We start from the raw sequence: 21,644 nt of genomic DNA, 5'->3' as shown, positions 1-21,644 counted from the left end.
TAGGCATCCTGAGCTCAACAGATCCCAAACCACTCTTCATTCATCCTCATCTTAAACCTGCCTTTCCTATAGTCCTATCCATCTCAGGAAATGGTAACTCCATTCCACTTATTTAGACCAAAAACATGAAGAGTCATCTTTGACTGTGTGTTGTCAGCTTTACCTTCAAAACAAATCCAAAATCCTACCACTTCTGTGCTACTGCTGTTACCACTTCACTCCATCACCTATTATCAACAGCCTCCTAATTAGTCTCCTTGCAACTTCAGTCTAGTCTGAATACAGCAGCCATGGTGACGCTTCTGAAACACGAGTGAAATCATGTTACCCCTCTGCACAAAACTCTCCAAAGAAAGGTTCCCCACCCAACCCCAAAGTTCTTCTCATGACCTACACCATCTGCATCCTGCCCCTCCTGGAACCTCTCTGCCCGCATCCCTTCTGCTCTACCCCTCACACACTGCATTCCAGCTCCAAAGACCTCTGCTTGTTCCCAAACATTCAAGGCATGTTCCTGTCATGCAGCCTTGTACTTCCTATGCCTTCTGCTTGGAAATGCTTCCTCCAGATATACACATAGCTCACATTCTCACATTTTCTAGGACTCTGCTCAAATGTCACCTTATCCTTTACCATTTCCTTTACCATTAGCCAGGTGAAGAATGAAGGGAGAAGATTTCTTCTCCCATTACCGTTCTTTTTAAAAAATTAATTAATTAAAATAAATTAATTTAAATAAAGGCTTTCCTTTACCATTCTTTTAAAATTAATTAATTAGTTAATTTTTGGCTGCGTTGGGTCTTCGTTGCTGTGCGCGGGCTTTCTCTAGTTGAGGCAAGCAGGGGCTACTCTTCGTTGCAGTGCGCAGGCTTACTGTGGTGGCTTCTCTTGTTGTGGAGCACGGGCTCTAGAGTGCAGGCTCAGTAGTTGTGGTGCACGCGCTTAGTTGCTCCGTGGCATGTGGGATCTTCCCAGACCCGTGTCCCCTGCATTGGCAGGTGGATTCTTAACCACTGCACCACCAGGGAAGCCCCCTTTACCATTCCATGTAAGCACCTCCTCCCACTCTCCGTCCCCTTTCTCATTTACTCTTTGTTTTCTCCTACTAGAATTTAAGGTCCAAGAGAGCACAGTTTGCCTGTTTTGTTTACTTATATATTCCCAGCTCCTTGAACAGCACTTGAGCAAACAACAGCTGCTCAATCAATGCTGTTGAATGAATGAGTCAAAAATATTAAAATACACAAGGCAATTGTTCTTTATAAAGAAGAATCAGCAGGCATAACAAGCAGAGAATTAGAACCCCAAGAATTTGAGAAAAATAGTACAAAACTCTAATAGGCTATTAAATAAGTATGTTTAAAATGATCAAAGATAAAAGGTGATGTAGACTAGCACATAGTTATGAGCACAGACACTAGAACCAGATAGCTTGATTGGAATTCTAGTGCTATCACTTAACTAGCTGTGTGAACCTGGGCAATGTATTTAACCTTTGTATTGCTGTTTCCTTATCTGTAAAGTGGAACCAAAAATAGCACTTATTTCATAGGATTATTGTGAGGATTGAATGAGTTGATGTACATATACCACTCAAAACAGTGTTTGGCATGTAGTAAGTACTTCACAAATTTTAGCTATTCTCCTTTTATTTTATTATTATTATCCATAAGAAAAGGAAAAAAAAGAAGAGGTACGTTTGAAGAGGAATCAAATGAATTTAATATATGAAAAATATAAGTAATGAAATTAAAACACCTCATGCTGCAAGATGAGTGCCCCATCTGCAGTCTCATGTCCATATTCCTGGCAGGAAGAAGACAAAAAGACAAAAGGCAATTACCAGCCCAGTCTTATTTTCTTTTTTATCAGGAAAAAAAAAAAAGTTCTTCCAGATGCCACATCCTGCAACTCAATGGCCAGAATCATGTCACCTGCTTTTTAGGTGTGCACTCCCACTAATGGTATATATCAATTTCTACTTCTCAATTTTTGCCAACACTTAATATTATCAGACTTTTAAATTTTGCCAATCTTATGGATATGCAATGGTATGCTATTGCTTTTATTTGTATGGACTGAACAACTTTTAATGTTTGTTGACCATGATTAAGTGAATTTCCTTGCTCATTACAATGTTGTCAAGTAACACTGAATAACAGCTAACCACAAAAACAATGTTATACAATAGTATTTATTTAGCTTAGTGCCTTTGGGTTGGATGGGGCAGCTTGTCTAAAGTGGCTGTGTTATTACGTGGTCTTACATCTTCCTCCTGGGACTAGTAGGCCAGCCCAGACAATTTCCTCTCACAACAATGGCTGAAGTATAAAAGCCCAAGAGGAGATACATGAGGTCTCTTAAGGCTTAGGCTTGTAACTGCCACACTGTCACATATTCTAATAGACCAAAGCAAATCACATGGCCAAAAGGGAGAAATATCCTCTGGTCTGTTAGTGAGAAGAACTGCAAAGTCATACAACAAAGTGTGTGAATGTTGGTAGGGGGTGATGAACTGGGGCCAGTAATGTTATCTACACAATATCCTTTCTTATTTGTAAAACTGGATTATCTTTTTCGTATTGATTTATAGGTATCCTTTATATACCCAACATACAAATCCTTTATCAGTTATATGCCTTGCAGATATCTTCTCTCATCTGTGGTTTGTCTTTTTAACTCCATTAAAGATAGTTTTCATTAAAAAGCAGCTTTCAGTTTTAATACAGTCAACTTATCAATCAAAGTATTTTCTCTATCTTGTTTAAGAAATCACTATCTCAAGGACATAAAGATATTTTTTAAAGTTCTGTTTTTCACTTTTAGGGCTTTAATCTACTATTGATTTTGCATATGGTATTCTAATTTTTTTTCATATAGATAATGAATCTTTCTGGCACTGCTTATTGAACAGCAAATCCTTTCCCCACTAATCTGTAATGCTACCTCTGTTATTCATCTAGTTTCCATAAACTCATGGATCTGTTTCTGAGCTGTCTGTTCAGTTTAATTTGACTATCTCTCTGCACCAATACGTCACAGCTTTTTTTTATTTTTTTGCGGTACGTGGGCTTTTCACTGCTGTGGCCTCTCCCGTTGTGGAGCACAGGCTCTGGACGCGCAGCCTCAGCGGCCATGGCTCACGGGCCCAGCTGCTTCGCAGCATGTGGGATCTTCCCGGACCGGGGCACGAACCCGTGTCCCCTGCATCGGCAGGCGGACTCTCAACCACTGCGCCACCAGGGAAGCCCCACATCACAGCTTTAATTACTAAATCTCTAAAATGAGTTCCCCCACCTAGGTCTTCTTCAAATAACATTAAAAAAAAAAAATTCTGGGGACTTCCCTGGTGGTCCAGTGGGTAAGACTCCATGCTCCCAATTCAGGGGGCCCAGCTTCGATCTCTGGTCGGGGAACTAGATGCTGCATGCATGCCACAACTAAGAGTTCACATGCTGCAACTAAAGATCCCGCACACTGCAACGAAGATCCTGTGTGCCGCAGCTAAGACCCGGTGCACCCGAAATAAATAAATAAATATTTAAAAAAAAATTCTGATTGTCTCTTTGTTCTTCTATATAAAAATTAGGATAAGCTTATCAAGTTTCACTTAAAAAATATCCTATAGGGATTTGTTTTCTGGAATTGAATTTATAGATTATGGGAGAACTCACATCTTTATAATATTGAGTCTTATCATCCATAAATATGGTATAATTTGCCACTCAGGTCTTCTTTCATATACTTCAGTTATGTTTCCTTATTTTCTTTAAGATCTTGCACATTTTTTGTTAGATTTATTTCTGTTGCTTATAGGTTTTATTGCTATAGTGAATGGGATAGCAGGCTTTGTCAGCTGAATGGAAATGCTGCTAAAATGTTACCATTAAGAATAATATTTAGGGACTTCCCTGGTTGCGCAGTTGTTAAGAATCCACCTGCCAATGGAGGGGACACGGGTTCAATCCCTGGTCCAGGAAGATCCCACATGCTGCAGAGCAACTAAGCCTATGTGCCACAACTACTGAGCCTGTGTGCCACAACTACTGAAGCCTGCACGCCTAGAGCCCGTGCTCCACAACAAGAGAAGCTACCACAGTGAGAAGCCTGTGCACCACAATGAAGAGTAGCCCCCACTCGCCGCAACTAGAGAAAGCCCGTGCGCAGCAACGAAGACCCAATGTGGCCAAAAATAAATAAAAATTTTTAAAGATTTATTTATTTATTATTTATTTATTTTTGGCCGCGTCGGGTCTTCATTGCGGCACTTGGGATCTTCGTTGAGGCATGCGGGCTCTTCGTCGTGATGCGTGGGCTTCTCTCTAGTTGCCTCACACGGGCTTCTCCCTAGTTGTTGTGTGTGGGTTTTCTCTCTCTAGTTGTGTTGCGCGGGCTCCAGGGCGCGTGGGCTCTGTAGTTTGCAGCACGCGGGCTCTCTCATTGAGGCACGTGAGCTCAGTAGTTGTGACATGCGGGCTTAGTTGCCTTGTGGCATGTGGGATCTTAGTTCCCTGACCAGGGATGGAACCCCCGTTCCCTGCATTGTAAGGCAGATTCTTTGCCACTGGACCACCAGGGAAGCCCTGAAGCGGTAGCTATTTAAAAACTGTTACTCTAATTGTTTCAGTGGACGCTTTTGTTTACCAGTCTGTTATGTAATTTCCCTTCTGTTTATTCATTATTCTATTCCTACTGCTCCCCCTACTCACTCAGTACCTTTTTCTGGTAATAACTCCTCAACTTTTCTTAAGAGGATCACCCCTTCACTTCTCTGGTTCTTATGGTTTGGGAGATATTGACTCAACTCATCACTCCAGAGGTCAACTTGTGACCTAGACCTGGCAAATCAGAGCACTGCATTCCCACGGCCAGCTACTGGTCTGGGGATGGACACGTCAAACAAGGCCAGAAAAAGAGGTTCAATCAAAGCAAATCTTAGCATTTTTTATTGGAGCGACCAGAAAAGAAGACCACTCTTATGAGGATGTGAGCCTGGAGCTATAGTAGATTTTCTGCCACCATGAGGAGAGAGCCTACATGAGAAAGGACCAACACTGAGGAAAGCAGAGCAAAGAAACAGAAAGGCCAGATCCTATCAACATCATTTTTCCCTAGACCAGAGGTGTTTGCGCTGTGCAACACGGCATGTGGGATCTTAGTTCCCCGACCAGGAAGAACCTGCATCCCCTGCATTGGAAGTGTGGAGTCTTAACCACTGGACCGCCAGGGAAGTCCTGGTCATTCATTTCTATAAAGGGTCAGATAGGAAATATTTTAGGGCTTGTGGGTGTGAGAATGTGATTTATAATAAATATATATTTTGGAGTTTGTCCATGGTTCCTAGCTCACAGCTCCCCAAACCCTTGGCATTTCCTAAGCAGTAAGAGCAATAGGAACATCTTTTGTTATAATATTTGGTCTTTTGTCCTCAGTTCCTGAAATCGCATCAGAGCCAGAAAGGTGAAATGGACATCTTGTTATTATGAAAAGCCCCTTTCAACCATAACTGAGTTTATGTTAATAAGGTGACTTTCAGAAGTCCCCTAAAGATTGGAGGAGGTTGCCAGGGAAACCAATCAGTGGATTAGATTAATTAGATTAGAGGGTTGGAACTCAGAGTCTCACCTCATGACCTCTGGAGAGAGAGGCTGGAGGTTGAATCAATCACCAATGGCCAATGATTTAATCAATTGTGCCTATGTAATGAAGCCTCCATAAAAACCCAAAAAAGACAGGTTCTGAGCTTCCAGGTTGGTGAAAGAGAACTCATCCACTTGCCAGCCCTAAACTCCACAGGGACAGAAGCTCCTGGATTCAGCATCTTGCCCTATGTATCTCTTCATCCAGCTGTTGGTTCATATCCTTTAACACACTTTGTAATGAACCAGTAGTCTAGTAAGTAAACTGGTTTCCTGAGTTCTGTAAGCCACTCCAGCAAATTAACCAAGGAGGGGGTCCTGGGAACCTTTATAACCAGTTGGTCAGACGCACAGGTAACAACCTGACTTGTGATTGGCATCTGAAATGGAGGCAGTCTTGTGGGATTGAGCTCTTAACCTATGGAATCTGATGCTATCTCCAGGTAGATAGTACCAGAATTGAGTTGAGTTAGTGTTGGGAGAATTGCTTGGTTTGGGGGAAAAAAACCACACATTGTAGTGGGCCATAGATCTCTCTCACAACTACTCAACTTCACCACTATATTGCTCAAGTCACAGCACAAAAGCATCTAGACAATATGAGAAGGAATGGGCATGGCTGTGTTCCAGTAAATCTTTATTTACAAAAACAGACACAGGCTCCTTTTGCTAACCCCAGCCCTAGACCCAGTCACGGCTTAGGCTGTATCTATCCTTGGACTTTTCAGTTATTTGAGCCAATAAATGTCCTTTTCCTTAAGCCAATTTGAGTTGGCTTTCCTTTTAACTTGTAACCAAAGAATCCCAATTTATGTTATATCTGAAGATTCTGAATTCTTTGGTAACTTTCATCTATTAGTGCAACTTGTGTTTAAAATCCATTCTTAATCCGGAAAGGAATCAAAGTTGGCTTCACAGAGGAAAGATTAATTGATGTCCAAGTCATTGCCAGTTCTTTTTCAGACATAAAAGTGTTACATAAACACAAATTCTATTCTTAAAAGATTTAATAAAAAGTTAATTCCTTGGGGGGGAAACAGATTTTCTTTTTCAGTTTAAGTTTCAATAAGAATTTGCCTTCCAGGCAATCTGTAGACGTTTGAAGTGAGCATCAGTATTGTTAAGAGTTGCAAACTGCAGTCACTTTGTACAAATTTAAACAGGCTCCTTGCTGAGAGTTGATAGGGAGTGGGGGGATGTTAACAGTGAAAGTAAAGTGGAAAATTTCTTCTCCTGACTGCAGAGACTTGAGCACTGCCTTTGACAAGCAGAAGAAACAACAGAGGACCTCTGAAAAGGCTGAGAGCTGTGGGGAATGACTTCAGCAATGGACTGTGTCAAAGGGCAGTCACACAACTCATCCCTAAAGTGAAGTACCCCAAGTTGGCAGCTGAATTCTTAGTGCTATATACTCTTGAAAATATAATTTCAAGATAGGATTGAGAGTGAGTTCCAGGGGCTTAATGAAAAGATTCCAATAAATAAAAGGGAAAAGGCAGTTCATACACACACACACACACACACACACACACACACACATCTAGGTAACACACATATGGCAGGGAGGAGAAAGAGAACAATCAAGGATGACTCCAAGCTTTATGGCCTGAGTACTGGCAGAAGGGACTTGCCATTTCTTGAAATGGGAAAGACTGGGAGAGAAACAGGTTGTAGGGGCTGGTATCTGGAGCTCAACTTTGGACATATTAAGTTTAACATCTCCTGTTATTTATCTAATAAGAAATAAAGAGTGGGCAGCTGGATATATGAGTAGCATTAAGGAAATAGGTCCAGGCTGGGGATATAAAATTCGGAATCGTCAGCATATAGACGGTATTTACAGTCATGAGATTAGATGTGATTACCAAAGGAGGAGGCTACAGAGAACAGAGACAAGTCCTTGGCACTCCAACATTTAGAGAACCGAGAGATGAAGAGGACCAAGAAAAGATACCTGAGAGGAAAGCCAGAAAGATAGGAAGAAACATCCTGGAGGTGAAGAAAGTGTTTCAGGGAAGAAGGGGCGATCAACTCTGTTAGTTTTGGTAAGATGAGGACTGAAGAGTTGACCACTGGGATTTATCAGTGGTGTGTGTGTGTGTGTGTGTGTGTGTGTGTGTGTGTTAGGGTGGGTTTAAGGGAGAATGGAATGAGAGAAACAAGCACACACAACTCTTTTCAAAGAGTTTTGCTGTAAAGGGAAAGAGAATAAGGGAGGAAACTGGGGTTAAGACTGAAGAAGAATCTGAATATTTTAGAAAAAAAAATAACTGAAGAAATAAACTTCCAGATGAAGCAGGAAGGGATTGAGAACACATTAAAATGGTTACTATTAGAAAGGATTAGTGAGGGGTGGGAGAAGAGGGTACCCTCTCTGCAACAGGAAGAGAGACTGAAAAAATGTACAGATATCTAAGAGAAGGAGTGACGTGGGAGCTCATTACAGATGCCGTTGATCTCTAAAATATCACTATTTGTGAAAATGACGAGGATGGGGGAAATGTGGTAGAATTACAGTAGTTAAATGTAAAAATGTATAGCTGGTTTTTAATCTACTCTGATTTATACTTTTCACTCAAATCACAAGATTAAAGTATCATAACATAAGCTGAGCTTAAACCATAGTAGATACTCAATAAATATTCAGTGGATTTGTACTGGTGAAACTGTTTCATTGCTAGACTATAGCAAGTGACAGGCAGAAGAAGTTGCCATTTTTCCTTAACCTACCCATCTATGGCTGAATAAGTTTGTTTTTTGCTCTTGTCAGGAAGCAGGGCTTTCATAACTAAGCCCATAAACGGATTTTGGTTTCCGTACTGATAATTTTTACCTCTTCCTTACCTATTTAAGCCAAACAACTGTCCTTTTGTATTCTGCTCTGTTCTCATGGGTAGCGTCTGGGGCTGAGAGTCTGCAACTTCATGACGCAGGATCTTTCATCAGTTAACTTTCTGTAGGATATGCTAAATGGGTCATAATGGATATCAGAAGACCAGGGGAAGAGAGAAATTTCCAGCTTCTAGCTCTCACAGTGGCTGGTGTTTGTTGTAATAGTAGCAGGATGGGAGGATTCTGGACAGCAGCTCAGGCAGATGCAGAATCTTTTTGGTGGTTCCAATTCTGATCGAGGTGGCAACTCTTCAGCAGATCTAACACTGTGTCTCCAAAGGTCCAGCAAGTAGTATATGCTTGTGGGCTCAGCTTTAAGGGCTGGTGAACTCTAAGCCCTTGTGATTAGCAGCTTGTCGCCTCTGAGTATCATTTCCTTCTTTCTTTTTGTTCCTCTAGACCCCATCCTCATTTGTGTTCTTCTAGGCCTTCCCACACCCTTGTATTGGGTTGGCCAAAAAGTTCATTTGGGTTTTTCCATAACATGTTATGGAAGATAATTTCGTGTATTATATTATCTCTGTCTGGAATATCTAGAATGACTCCCATTTTTCTGGATAGGACTATATAATGTTGGTGACAGAAAAGTTTCCAGGAAATAGACCCTCTAAGCTTGAACAGAGTGATGGCCTTACTGCCAATGGAAAATAGAGATGTAGTAGCACTATGATTACCTACCTACCTTATCACCTGTGTTTGCTTAGGATGAAGTCCTATTGAAGGCAGTGCTTTGGGAGATGAAGTGTAACTGCTGCCTTTCCTCAGCTCATACATATGGTTCCAAAGTGAGCTCCCTACAACAAGTTGACTGAGGAAGAAAAAGTTAAGGCCGATTTAGAGATGGTTTTGCACAATATGCCGGCATCAGCTGGAAGTGGATAGTTGAAACATCACAAATCCCATCAGAAGTGTCCCTGAAAGATTTTGGGAAGGAAAATCTCCCCAGTGAGCATCTGGTTGCCCACTCTGCATAGAGAAAGAGATAGACACAGGTATAGATTTTACCCTGATTCATGGACAGTAGCTAACAAGTTGGCCAAAGAGTTAAGGATTTAGAAAGAACCAGACAGAAGAACTGGTGAGCAAAAGGCATGGGGCAAAGAGGCAGGTGGAAATACCTCTTGGAATGGCCACAGGGTAAGAGACGTTAGTGTCTCACGTGAATGCTTAATAAAGGGTACCCATTGCAGAGGAGGCTCTCAGAAATCAGGTAGACCAGATGACCTGTTCTGTGGATGTCAGGCAGCCTCCTTCCCTAGCCACCACGAAGCTTGCTGTATACTCCATCACCCCGAAGCATCTTACCTGATAAAATGGTGGAATAACCAACTGAATATTCCATTATGGCCCCATAAGAGAGATGATACCCTGAGAGATCGGGGTGCTATCCAAATGGATGTGGTATATAATTTTAGCCACTGACCAATATAGATGCTATTATTTCCATAACTAGAATACTCACTTCTAGAAATCAAGGGATGAAAGTGGCAGTGCCTCCTTTCACTTTTACCTCTAACAGCCCACTTACAGAATTCTTGCTTTCTGTCCCTACAAAGATCTTATCTCTCAAAATAGGAATGTTGCCACCAGGGAAACATTGCATGCTTCCACTAAATTTGATCATGACTGACCTAAAAGAAGAATGAACGTCACCCATTTTGGGGAAACGATGATGGTGTCATTGTTTGTATGAAGGATAGTTGCATACTGGAAAGCAGACTCGTGAACTTGTTTAGAAGTTTAAATATGGGAAGAGTGGTATATGTGGATGCCATGTAGCCAAAGAGGGTGGACTATATTGGTCATTTACCTGTTGTCTCTCAGTTCAACACCCGCCATGCTCTACTCTACTCTCTACTGATGTAATTGGAATTCTGCAAATGACATTTCCCAGGCTTCCATCCTTGCAGCTGGCTTCCTGTTAGAGTCTATCAGTAGGAGGCGCCAACAGGAGATCAGTAAAAGGAAAAATGTTTCCTGCTTTGGGCAGTGAAAATGCAGCAATTTCTGGTGGCTGCTGGCTGTTGGCGTAGCGGCAGCAGAAGCAGGTGATTCTGGACTCCAGTAGACTTTCCAGCCTTTGGACTTCCCCTCTCTGATAGAAGTGGTACCTCTCTGGCAGATCCAGAACGACTGTGACAGCAACTCCAAGAGCACAGCAGCCAGCACAGACTTGAGAGCACCAGCTCAGGGGCACAGCAGCTTCTGATCTATGATTGGAATTCTTTTTTGTTGTTGTTTTTAAATATTTATTTATTTAATTTATTTTGGCTGTTCCAGGTCTTAGTTGCGGTACGCAGACTTCTTAGTTGCGGCATGTGGACCCTTAGTTGCAGCATGCATGTGGGATCTAGTTCCCTGACCAGCGATCGAACCTGGGCCCCCTGCATTGGGAGCGTAGAGTCTCACCCACTGGACCACCAGGGAAGTCCCTATGACTGAAGTTCTTCTAGCTCCCCTGGCCCCTTATTTTTCCTTTTGCTATTCCAGCCCTTCTTAAACTTTTGGAAGCAATTTCATATATTAAATTTCTTCTCTTTGAAATACCCAGAGTGGTTTCTGTTTCCCTGAGGAGACCCTGACTGATAACATTTCTAGTCCCTAAAAGAGATAAATCGAAAAAAAGGATCTATCCTGAGGCTTGCCCTTCTGGACAAATGACATAATCTTCCCTCTCAGCTTCTCTCTTAACTTTTACTTCTTACAAACAACCATAGTCAATAGAAGCTGCATTTATTTTGTTGTTGTTGTTGTTGGTGCATTGTTTTTTGTCATTAACTTATTTAAGCAAAATTTTAAGCACTCACCAAAGTAAAGAAGAAAATATAGAGAATACTTGTGTATTTATTACCCAGCTTTAACACTGATCGATTTTGCTAATTTTGTGTCTTGTATCTGCCTCCATTTTCCACCCAGAATATTTTAAAATAAAATCACAGGCATCAAATCATTTCACCCATAATATTTCCTGTGTACTTTTTACATGAGCCTCCTTCCATTTCTGTAATTACAGTTGGACCTCTGTTATCCTTTGCCTGCACAGGACCCTTTTCTCTTCCTCAGCATAGGATTCATTCTTCTTTTTCTTTTGGGAACTGCCTTCCAAAATTTGGTGATTCTGTTCATCCCTTTGCCTCCCTGACTCCATGGACATATGAACTACACTTGTCAGTCTGAGTGTGTTATGGAAGCTAGAGAATAAAGGTCTCACTACGCAAGGGCATGGGCCTTAAGGATCGCATGAACCTAGAACTGCAAAAAATTACCTTCAACAACTGGGAAAGCCCACCTAAGAACTATGCTAACACAGAAGAAAACTAGATAGAACTGTTTCAGAGAGAGTCCTGATGATATTATTTTAATACCTGAATCCAGCTGTGCCTAAAACCAATGCTCCTTCTGGATTTTTAGTTATGTGAGCCAATAAATTTCCTTTTCTGCTTAAATTTAAGTTGGATTTCTATCATGTGTGACCAAGAGTCATTTATTACTAATTTGTAACACTCTCCAAGCCTGCAGCGATAGCCCATTCAAGAATACTCTATTTAGCAGGGAGAGCATATTTCTATAAATGGAAATGTTAATAGAATCAGTGCCATTAAGGTCATCATATCACTAAAGCATAGTTTCTGGTGTTGCTATTTTGCAGTTATTTTTTCCCTTCATATTCCCTGAAATCCTGGTATGCCTCCAGGCAAAGTTTCTTCCAACTCTGTTCATTCAGATAGTTGTGAGTCATTTCTTCTCAGGCTACAGTAATTCCTATGATAGCTTTCATGATGTCAGAAGTCTTCCACCAATCTCTAATTAACAGCTGATCAGTTTTTTAAAAGTGTTTCCCTGGTTTGAACCACTGTAAAGTATCGATTTTAACATCCAAAGTAGTATTTTTGTTTAGTACTCTTATGGTAACTTTAGCTTTAACACTTGTGATAAGTTATTACGGGTCAAAATCATTCGGCAGAACATGAAATAATGACAGAAAGTGAGACTGTGGCACAGAAACACAAATAGATTAGTGAGGGCTCTCAAACTCAGGAACATACCATCTGCTAAATCAGCTCTCTTTAGTGCTAACTGTATTCACTGGCTGAGCGGTTATTTTTTAAATGCATTAACCACAATTCAGTACTGTATCAAATTTATAAATATGAACATATACAGAGATGAAAAGCACTATAATAAATTAGTGCTCAAGAAGTTACGTCTATAATGAAATTTCTTTCATGTTTAAAATAATCTAGGTTCTAGCTAATAGTAGGCTTTGAAATCCCGAACTTCCCAGAAATTATTTCATAAAAAAGACTAAAAAAGCAGTTGGCTAGAGATTGGGGCCTTCACATTCTCATTATAGGTCCAAAGATCCAGCTTTTGCTGAATCCTTATATGCCCAAGTCTCTGGAATACAGACAAACCAGGGATACTATGCTAACAGAGGTAGAATATACTCAAGGTTCTATCATACAATTGCCGAAACAGGACATCTGGGAATATTGCTAAAGAAGCATGAAATCAATACCCAATCTTTTACTATCATATCCTATCAGTTAAAATCTAATAATTCCTCTATTCTAATCTGAAGCACAGCAGTAGGTCATGACTTAACAATTTTTTGCTATTATAAATAATGCTGCAATGAGTACCTTTGCACACAGATCCTTGAGCACTTGTGAAATAATTTGATTCCTAGAAGAGTACAGACAGATTACCTTCCCAAAACACTATATCAATTTAAATCTTTACCAACATGAAATGACAGTGCCCTTTTCCCCCAACACTTTCATTAACTCTGGATATTATCTCTTTAAAATGCTTCTCTTCTACCCTTAAGGAAAAATACCAGGGAAATATCAATACTATTATTTAACATTGTCCTGGAATTACGAGCCAATGAATAGGCAATATAATTAAAATATGAATATTGGAAAAGATGAAATGGTTATTGTTATTGCAGATATTATATATCTTTAAATGCAAAAGTAAAATTAGAAAACTATTTTCTAAAGTAAAATTCTGGGCTTCCCTGGTAGCACAGTGGTTAAGAATCGCCTGCCAATGCAGGGGACATGGGTTCAAGCCCTGGTCCGGGAAGATCCCACATGCTGTGGAGCAACTAAGCCCTTGCGCCACAACTACTGAGCCTGTGCTCTAGAGCCCGTGAGCCACAACTACTGAGCCCACGAGCCACAACTACTGAAGCCCCCGTGCCAAGAGCTTGTGCTCTGCAACAAGAGAAGCCCCCATGATGAGAAGCCCGTGCACCGCAATGAAGAGTAGCCCCCGCTCTCCGCAACTAGAGAAAGCCCACGCACAGCAACGAAGACCCAATGCAGCCAAAAATAAATAAATAAATAAAAATTAAAAAAATAAAATAAAATAAAGTAAAATTCTTGGGCTTTTGTCATGTTGGAGTAACTGGTACTAGACTTGGCCTTCTGCTATAAACAGTTAGAAAACTGGACAAAATACATGAAAAAATTGTCTTCGGACAATGAAAACAGGGCAAGTGAGACTGTGATCTCCAAGAAAAGGAAACAAATGAGGCAGCCTATTATCACTTTGGCTTTCTGGATTTTGATACAGGGAGGGGAAATCAAACTGGATTGAACAGACAGAGGTGGTGTTCAAGAAGGCTGAGGTGCCTGGCAGTTGTGGGGCAAAGTACCAGAGAGAGGCAACTGCAGAGGCAAAGAGATCAATAAATCTGCACAGGAGTATTCTAGAGTCTGTGCTGAACACTAATCTACAAATGTGTAAGGTTAAACTACAAGAGTTCAGCTGAAAAACAATTGGGGAACTGTGAGCAGAAAAATTCCCAGAGCTCACACAGGGTTAAGAGACAATTAAGTTTTGACCAGTCAGGATAAAGTAACACCTAGGGCATTTACTAGAGAACCCAGAAGAGAAACACCTTAGTAGAAGAACTAACCTAACTCAACAGTAAAGATGACTCTAGAACTGCCCCAAAGTTCAAAAACAAGCTTCAAAATCATCAAGCTGATTCATCTGCAACTTAACTAACACATAAACCAAAATTCAAAAGTCTTTGAAGGAAAACAACAAAATTCAGATACTCAAAAACATATAATTACAATGTTCACCATTCCATCAAAAATCACTAGACCTGTGAAAAAGCAAAAAAAGTCACCTTAAAATCAGAAGAAAAACTGGTCAATGGAAACAGATCCAGGAATGAAAGAGATGCTAGACTTAGTAAACAAGGATGTAAAAAAGAGTTAATATACTTAATAAAATTTTATATTTAAAAATTTTATATTTAAGTTTAATTTAAAATTTGAAGAAAAACATGAATATATTGAGAGAAAGACAAGATATAAAAATAATCAAAAAAATCTAGAAGCAAATACAATATCTGAAATTAAAAATTCGGTAGATGGGCTTAGTGGCAGATATTATAAACTGCACAAGAATAATCCATGAATGTGAAGACATAGCAATGGAAATTACCCAGACTGAAATTTTTTAAAAGAACTCGGGCTTCCCTGGTGGCGCAGTGGTTGCAAGTCCGCCTGCCGATGCAGGGGACATGGGTTCGTGCCTCAGTCCAGAAAGATCCCACATGCCGCGGAGCGGCTAGGCCCGTGAGCCACGGCCACTGAGCCTGCGCGTCCGGAGCCTGTGCTCTGCAACGGGAGAGGCCACAACAGTGAGAGGCCCGCATACCGCAAAAAAAAAAAAAAAACTGACAAAAAATAAACAGAGCCTTAGTGACATGTTAAACAGTATCAAATTGGTCTAATATATTTGTAATTGACGTTCCAGAAAAGGTGGGGGCAGAAAAAATATTTGAAGCAAAGAGGAGAAACATAAATATACAGTTATAAGGTCCTTACACTATACATCAGAGGTTGACAAACCTTTTCTGTAAAAGGTCAGATAGTAAATATTTTAGGCTTTGCAGGCTAGTAGTCTTTGTTGCAACTACTCAACTCTGCCACTGTAGCATAAAAATATGCCATAAACAATACGTAAGTGAATGGCTGTGATTGTGTTCCAATAAAACTTTACTTACAAAAGCAGGGAGTAATCCCCATTTGGCCTGAAGTCTGTAGTCTGCTAACCTGTGCTATATATGAAGTGGTACAATATGTGATAATTATAAGGGAAAATGCATATTACAACTCTTGGAGCAACTGTTAAATATAAAACAAAGAAATTAAGCTAATAAGCCAACAGTGGGGATAAAATAGAATACTGAAAATTACTTAATATTCTTTTATTGAGGCAGGAAAAAAGGGGAAGAGGAACAACAGAGATGGCATAAATAGAAAACAAATAGCAAGACGGTACACTTAAATCCAACTATATTGATAATTATATCAATGAAAATATTCTGAACTGCATTTAAAAAGGAGATTGTCAGACTGGATAAAATTGATGACTCAAATATATGCTGTCTACAAGAAACACACTTTAAACCTAAAGATACAAATGTTAAAGTAAATAAAGGTAAAAAAGCATATGATTAATTGTAAGAGAGCTGGAATGGTTATATTAATATCAGACAAATCAGGTTCAAGACAATACCAGAGCTAAAAAGATATTTTATAATGATAAAAGGATTAATTCATTAAGAAAATATAACAACGATAAATGTGTACATACTTAATAACACAGCTTTAAAATACATAAAGCAAAAACTGGCAGAAGTGAAAAAAGAAATACTGAAATTCATAATTATTATTGTATATTTCAACACTCCTCAGTAATTGGTAGAAGGAATAGATAGAAAAATCAATATGGATATAAAACACCTGATCAACACTATCAACCAACTTGGCCAAACTGACATTTATAGAACACTCTATACAACAGATTAATGGAATAGAGTCAGAAAAAGACATGCAAATATTTTATCAATCAATTTTTTTAAGTAAGGCTCATTTCATCAATTGTTTTTACAAAGGTGACACAGTAATTCAATGGGGGGAGTAATATTTTCAAACAAATGGTGCCAGAACAACTGTATATCCATTACAGGAAAAAAATAAACCTTGACCCTTACTTTACACCACATATAGATACAAATTTTCACTCAAAATGGATCATAGAACTCAATGTGAAAGTTAAATTTCTAGAAGAAAACATAGGAGAAAAATCTTTAGGACCTTGGGGTAGGCAAAGATTTCTTAGGACACAAAAAGCACGGACCGTAAAGAAAAATTTGACAAACCCTGCTCTTTGAAAGATACCATTAAGGAAATGAAAAGCCCAGCCATGAACTAGGATAAAATATTTGCAATACATATATCTGACAAAAGACTTGTATCTAGAATATATAAAGACTTCAAAAAACTCAATAACAGGACAAACAACTCATGGGCAAATGATCTGAACAGATATTTCACTAAAGATATACAAATTAGCACATGAAAAAATTTCAACATCATTCATCATTAGGGAAATACAAATTGTGGTTTTACACAATGAACACTGAAAGGTCATTACACACCCACTGTAATGGCTAAAACTAAAAAGACTGACAGTACCAACTGCTGACAAGGATGTGGAGAAAGTGGATCTCATACACTGCTGGTGGGGATGTAAAATGGTACAATCAATCACTTTGGAAAACTGTTTAGCAGTTCCAATAAAGTTAAACCTACTCTAGGACCCAAGAATTCCATTCCTAAGTATTTACCCAAGAGAAATGAAAACATGTCCACAAAGAGACTTGTATCAATACAAGAATCTTCATAGCAGCTTCATTCATACTAGCCCTAATCTAGAAAGAAATGTCCATCAACTGGTGAATAGATAAATTGTGGTACATCCAAACCATGGAATAGTAGTGAGCAACAGGAAGGAACAAACCTCTGGTACACACAATGACATGAATGAATCTCAAAAGCATTAGCCTCAACAAAAGAAGCCAGACACAAAACAGTACAAACCGTGTGATTCCAGTCACATGAAATTCTAGAAACAGGCAAAATTAATCTAGAGTGACAGAAAGGAGGTTGACAATTGCCAGGGGCTGAGAGTGAGACAGGGGCGTTTACTTCAAAAAGGCAGGAGGAGGGCTTCCCTGGTGGTGCAGTGGTTGAGAATCTGCCTGCTAATGCAGGGGACACGGGTTCGAGCCCTGGTCTGGGAAGATCCCACATGCCACGGAGCAACTAGGCCCGTGAGCCACAACTACTGAGCCTGCGCGTCTGGAGCCTGTGCTCTGCAACAAGAGAGGCCGCAACAGTGAGAGGCCCGCGCGCCGCGATGAAGAGTGGCCCCCGCTTGCCACAACTAGAGAAAGCCCTCACACAGAAACGAAGACCCAACACAGCCAAAAATAAATAAATTAATTAATTAAAAACTATTAAAAAAAAAAAGGCATGAGGAAAAAAAAAGATAGGACGGAAGTTCTGGGTGATAGAAACGTTCTATATCTTATTTATGCTGATTGTTACACATGAATACATATCAAAACCCACTGAACTTGTACACTTAAAACCGGTACATCTTATTGTATGTAAATTATACCTTAATAAAGTCAATTTTTAAAAACTCCTTAGAAACAAGAGAATTTGGGAAGATATCCCAGTTATAAAATACACAAAGTGAATACACAAAAAATGAGTAGCTAGTTATCAGATGCAATGGAAGGTTCTTCTTGCAAAATAGTGAAAATTAAATATTTTAACAAGAGATATGCAGAAACTTTATGAAGAATATGATAAAGCTCTGTAATGAGGATCATAAAAGAACACCTGAATAAACAGACTCCTGCCTTAGCTTCCTTTCTGTTCTCTGCTTTTACCAGAGGGATCTGCTAAAATGTAAGTCAGGTCATACCATTCCTCTACTCAAAACTTCCAATGGTTTCCCTCTCAGAAAGAATGCCAAAATCTTTACCCTCGTCTAAAAGGGGTGCAAGATTTCCCTTCCTCCCTCTACCTGCCCCTAGCTCTAACCTCATTGGTTTTGATATTTCCCAATGTGCCAATGCACTCCTGATGGACCTTGCGTCGGGAACACTCTTCACCCAGATCTTCACATAACTTGTTCCCCAACTTTATACAAATCTTTGCTTCAGTATCACTATCAGAGGTTATCTTGACAAATCCATCTTTAGTGTGGAAGTTTCAGTTGATCACTAGGGCTCAATAGCTGTTGTCATAGAAACTATGTCATATGTGGCACAGTTTAGAAACCAGGGAAAGGATTAAAAGGAAACATGATAGCTGTCTTCCAATATTGAAGGACAATTATGTGCAAGAGGAAGTAGAATTATTCTTCAGCAGTAGACTAGTCCTCTGGACTGATCACTAGAACGTAAGTTCCAAAAGAGCTGACTGTTTTGTTCACCTCGGCATCCCTCGCACAGAGCGTGTCTGGCACACAGATGCTCAGTCATATTTGTTGAATAAATGTTCAGTGTAGTTCTGAAAAGCAAGAAGGACGGATGGATAGGACTAAAGGGGGACAGATGTTAACTCAGTATAAAGAACAGTTTCTTAAAAATGAGAACTTGATGGGATTTTTTTGAACTCAGGTGTCTTGATCTAGTGCCTTCATATTTATATGCAAGCAAACTAAGGTTTGGAAAGTTTTAAGTCGATGGTTATTATACTGCTTGTCTCAGTCCATTAGTGGGTTTTGAAATCAATTTAGTTAGGATTTTAAAGAACACAAAATAGAATTTAAAATAGTAGAGCTTATTGCAAATAGTAAGAATTCTTATATGAATTTTTTGTTTCAGATAGAAAGAGAGATTAAAAAGCAGAATCCCAGGTATGTGTGTATTGGGTCAAGATGTAAAATGTAGTATTTCTTACTGCGGGTTTTGGTAAAAAAAAATTTTTTTTGAGAAATACTGGGTTAAGCTGTTCAACAACAGAATTTGCCCCCTTGCAAAGTAACGAGTTTTATTTGCAGTTGAGGTAGAGGCAGAATGTCATTGACTTAGGGTGAATACACTTGGGGAGAGGTGGGGCTAGATGACTTCAGGAATTTATATTTTTTCTTTATATTTGTCTATATTTTCCAAAAGGATCATACATCCTTTTTAAAGTGATTTAAAGTAGTTTTAAATACATATATATGAAACACATTTTACAATAGAAATTAGACATTTTAAATGGAGATGAGATGGTTTCTGTAGGTTGACATTTAGCACCATTTGTCCTGGAATCCAAGGCAAAAGCAAAAAACAGAGAAACACAAACAATTTATATAGTGCTCACATCATTTGCCCAGTAGAAATGAGCATTGTTCTGGCACTAACTTTTAGGAGGAATTTGTAGGTGAATTATTATAAGGACATAAAATTTCATTATAGAGAATATTTGGACTAATACAATAAACTTCCTAATTGGTCTCCTTGCCTTTTATCTTTCTCTCTTCAATCTACCCTGAAGTATGTTTTCTTTCCAGATTCTCCTGTTTAGAATTCTTTAGTGGCCCCTTCCTGCCTACTAGATAAAGTCCATATTTCTATGAATGGATTTAGTACGCTTTACGACCCAGCTTCTGCCAATCTCTGCACTCTCATCTCCTACCAGCTACCTCACCTCCCACTCTTAAGCTATATGCCATTCCCAGGCACGCTATACCTTTCATGCCGCCAAGCTTTTGTACATATTGTTCCTGTGCTACAATAAAACCACTCTTCTCAGTCTGAGAAACTCTCACTCTTCGTTCAGAGTCAGCTCAAACAGAGGATCCTTTGGGAAGCTTTCCTTGACTTCCCTGGGCTCATGTTTTTGTTTGTTTTTTGGCCATGCCACGTGGCATATGGGATCTTAGTTCCCTGACCAGGGATCAAACCCGTGACTCCTGCATTGGAACCGTGGAGTCTTAACCATTGGACCACCAGGGAAGTCCCCTCTGGGCTCATGTTAATTGCTATTCCCTCCATGCCCCATTGTACTGTATACATGTATGCCATGGCAAGTGCTAGAATGCATTTTATTTGCCTATTCTGATGTATGTTTCCCTGCTACATTGTATTGAATAATATCCATATGAGGAGAGACCATGTCTATGTGTATGCCCAACCTTAGTTTAATGTTTGGGATGTGGCAGACATTCAATAAATATCTTCACCAGTGTCCTTACTGAACTAACAAAGGTTCTTTTTTTAAAAAAAAATAAATAAATTTATTTATTTATTTATTTTTGGTTGCATTGGGTCTTCGTTGCTGTGTGTGGGCTTCCTCTACCTTCAATGAGCGGGGGCAACTCTTCGTTGCAGTGCGTGGGCTTCTCATTGCGGTGGCTTCTCTTATTGTGGGGCACGGGCTCTAGGCATATGGGCTTTGGTAGTTGTGGCAGGAGGGCTTAGTAGCTGTGGCTCGCAGGCTCAGTAGTTGTGGCACACGGTCTTAGCTGCTCCGCAGCATGTGGGATCTTCCCGTACCAGGGCTCGAAGCCGCGTCCCCTGCAGTGGCATGCGGGTTCTTAACCACTGCGCCACCAGGAAAGTCCTGAACTAACAAAGGTTCTTTACATGACTTTCCCTATATGTTGCCTCTAAAGTCAAGGACGTCCTGGGACTTCCCTGGTGGTCCAGTGAGTAAGACTCGCGTTCCCGATGCAGGGGGCCTGGGTTCGAGCCCTGGTCGGGAGCTAGATCCCGCATGTATGCCACAACTAAGAAGTCTGCATGCCGCAACTAAGAGTTCATGTGCCACAACTGAAGATTCTGCATGCCCCAGTGAAGATCCCGTGTGCTGCAACTAAGACCCAGTGTGGCCTAAATAAATAAATAAATATTTAAAAACTTAAAATAAAATAAAGTCAAGGACATACTATAATTAATTCAACAAAAACATTTCAAAGGCAAGCTAAGCTAATATGCTTTGAGTACACTGTCCTTTGGAATTTTATCTTGACATGGGGTTCAAGCTGATTAGCTATCACCTTTTTTTGTGTCCCCACTGTGTACTATACATAACTTTACTGTGACACATATCACACTAATTTTTGTGTCTGTCTTTTCCTGTAAACTCTTTGAAGGCAGGTGGAGTCATACTCATCTTTTTTTAATCCCCATTTTATGGCACAGAGTCTGGTCTACAATCTATTAAAAGTTTGTTGGTGATAAAATACATCTATTTTAGCCCCAAACCCAGCATCTTAATAGAAGCATCCCAG

The 21,644-nt window shown here is 39.8% G+C and overlaps 2 protein-coding genes across 7 annotated transcripts in view; one reads left to right on the top strand and one right to left on the bottom strand.

The window, feature by feature from the left end:
• ZBTB8OS (zinc finger and BTB domain containing 8 opposite strand) overlaps positions 1 to 21,644 on the top strand; it is a 131,775-nt gene that overhangs the window by 37,764 nt on the left and 72,367 nt on the right. The window contains exon 7 of one of the 5 annotated variants that reach the window (XR_010940707.1): positions 10,812 to 19,280. The exons of the other annotated variants lie outside the window; for them this stretch is intronic. The gene's annotated coding sequence lies outside the window, so the exon portion shown is untranslated. The remainder of the gene's footprint in view (positions 1 to 10,811; positions 19,281 to 21,644) is intronic. 5 annotated transcript variants of the gene reach the window in all.
• The window catches only part of ZBTB8A (zinc finger and BTB domain containing 8A), a 53,641-nt gene that overhangs the window by 15,942 nt on the left and 16,055 nt on the right, over positions 1 to 21,644 (bottom strand). The gene's annotated exons all lie outside the window — the stretch shown is intronic.

Source organism: Pseudorca crassidens, chromosome 2 (genome assembly GCF_039906515.1).
Source record: "Pseudorca crassidens isolate mPseCra1 chromosome 2, mPseCra1.hap1, whole genome shotgun sequence".
Lineage (NCBI taxonomy): Eukaryota > Metazoa > Chordata > Mammalia > Artiodactyla > Delphinidae > Pseudorca > Pseudorca crassidens.
The sequence above is the reverse complement of the archived record's forward strand: the minus strand, read 5'-3'. Positions and strand labels throughout refer to the sequence as shown.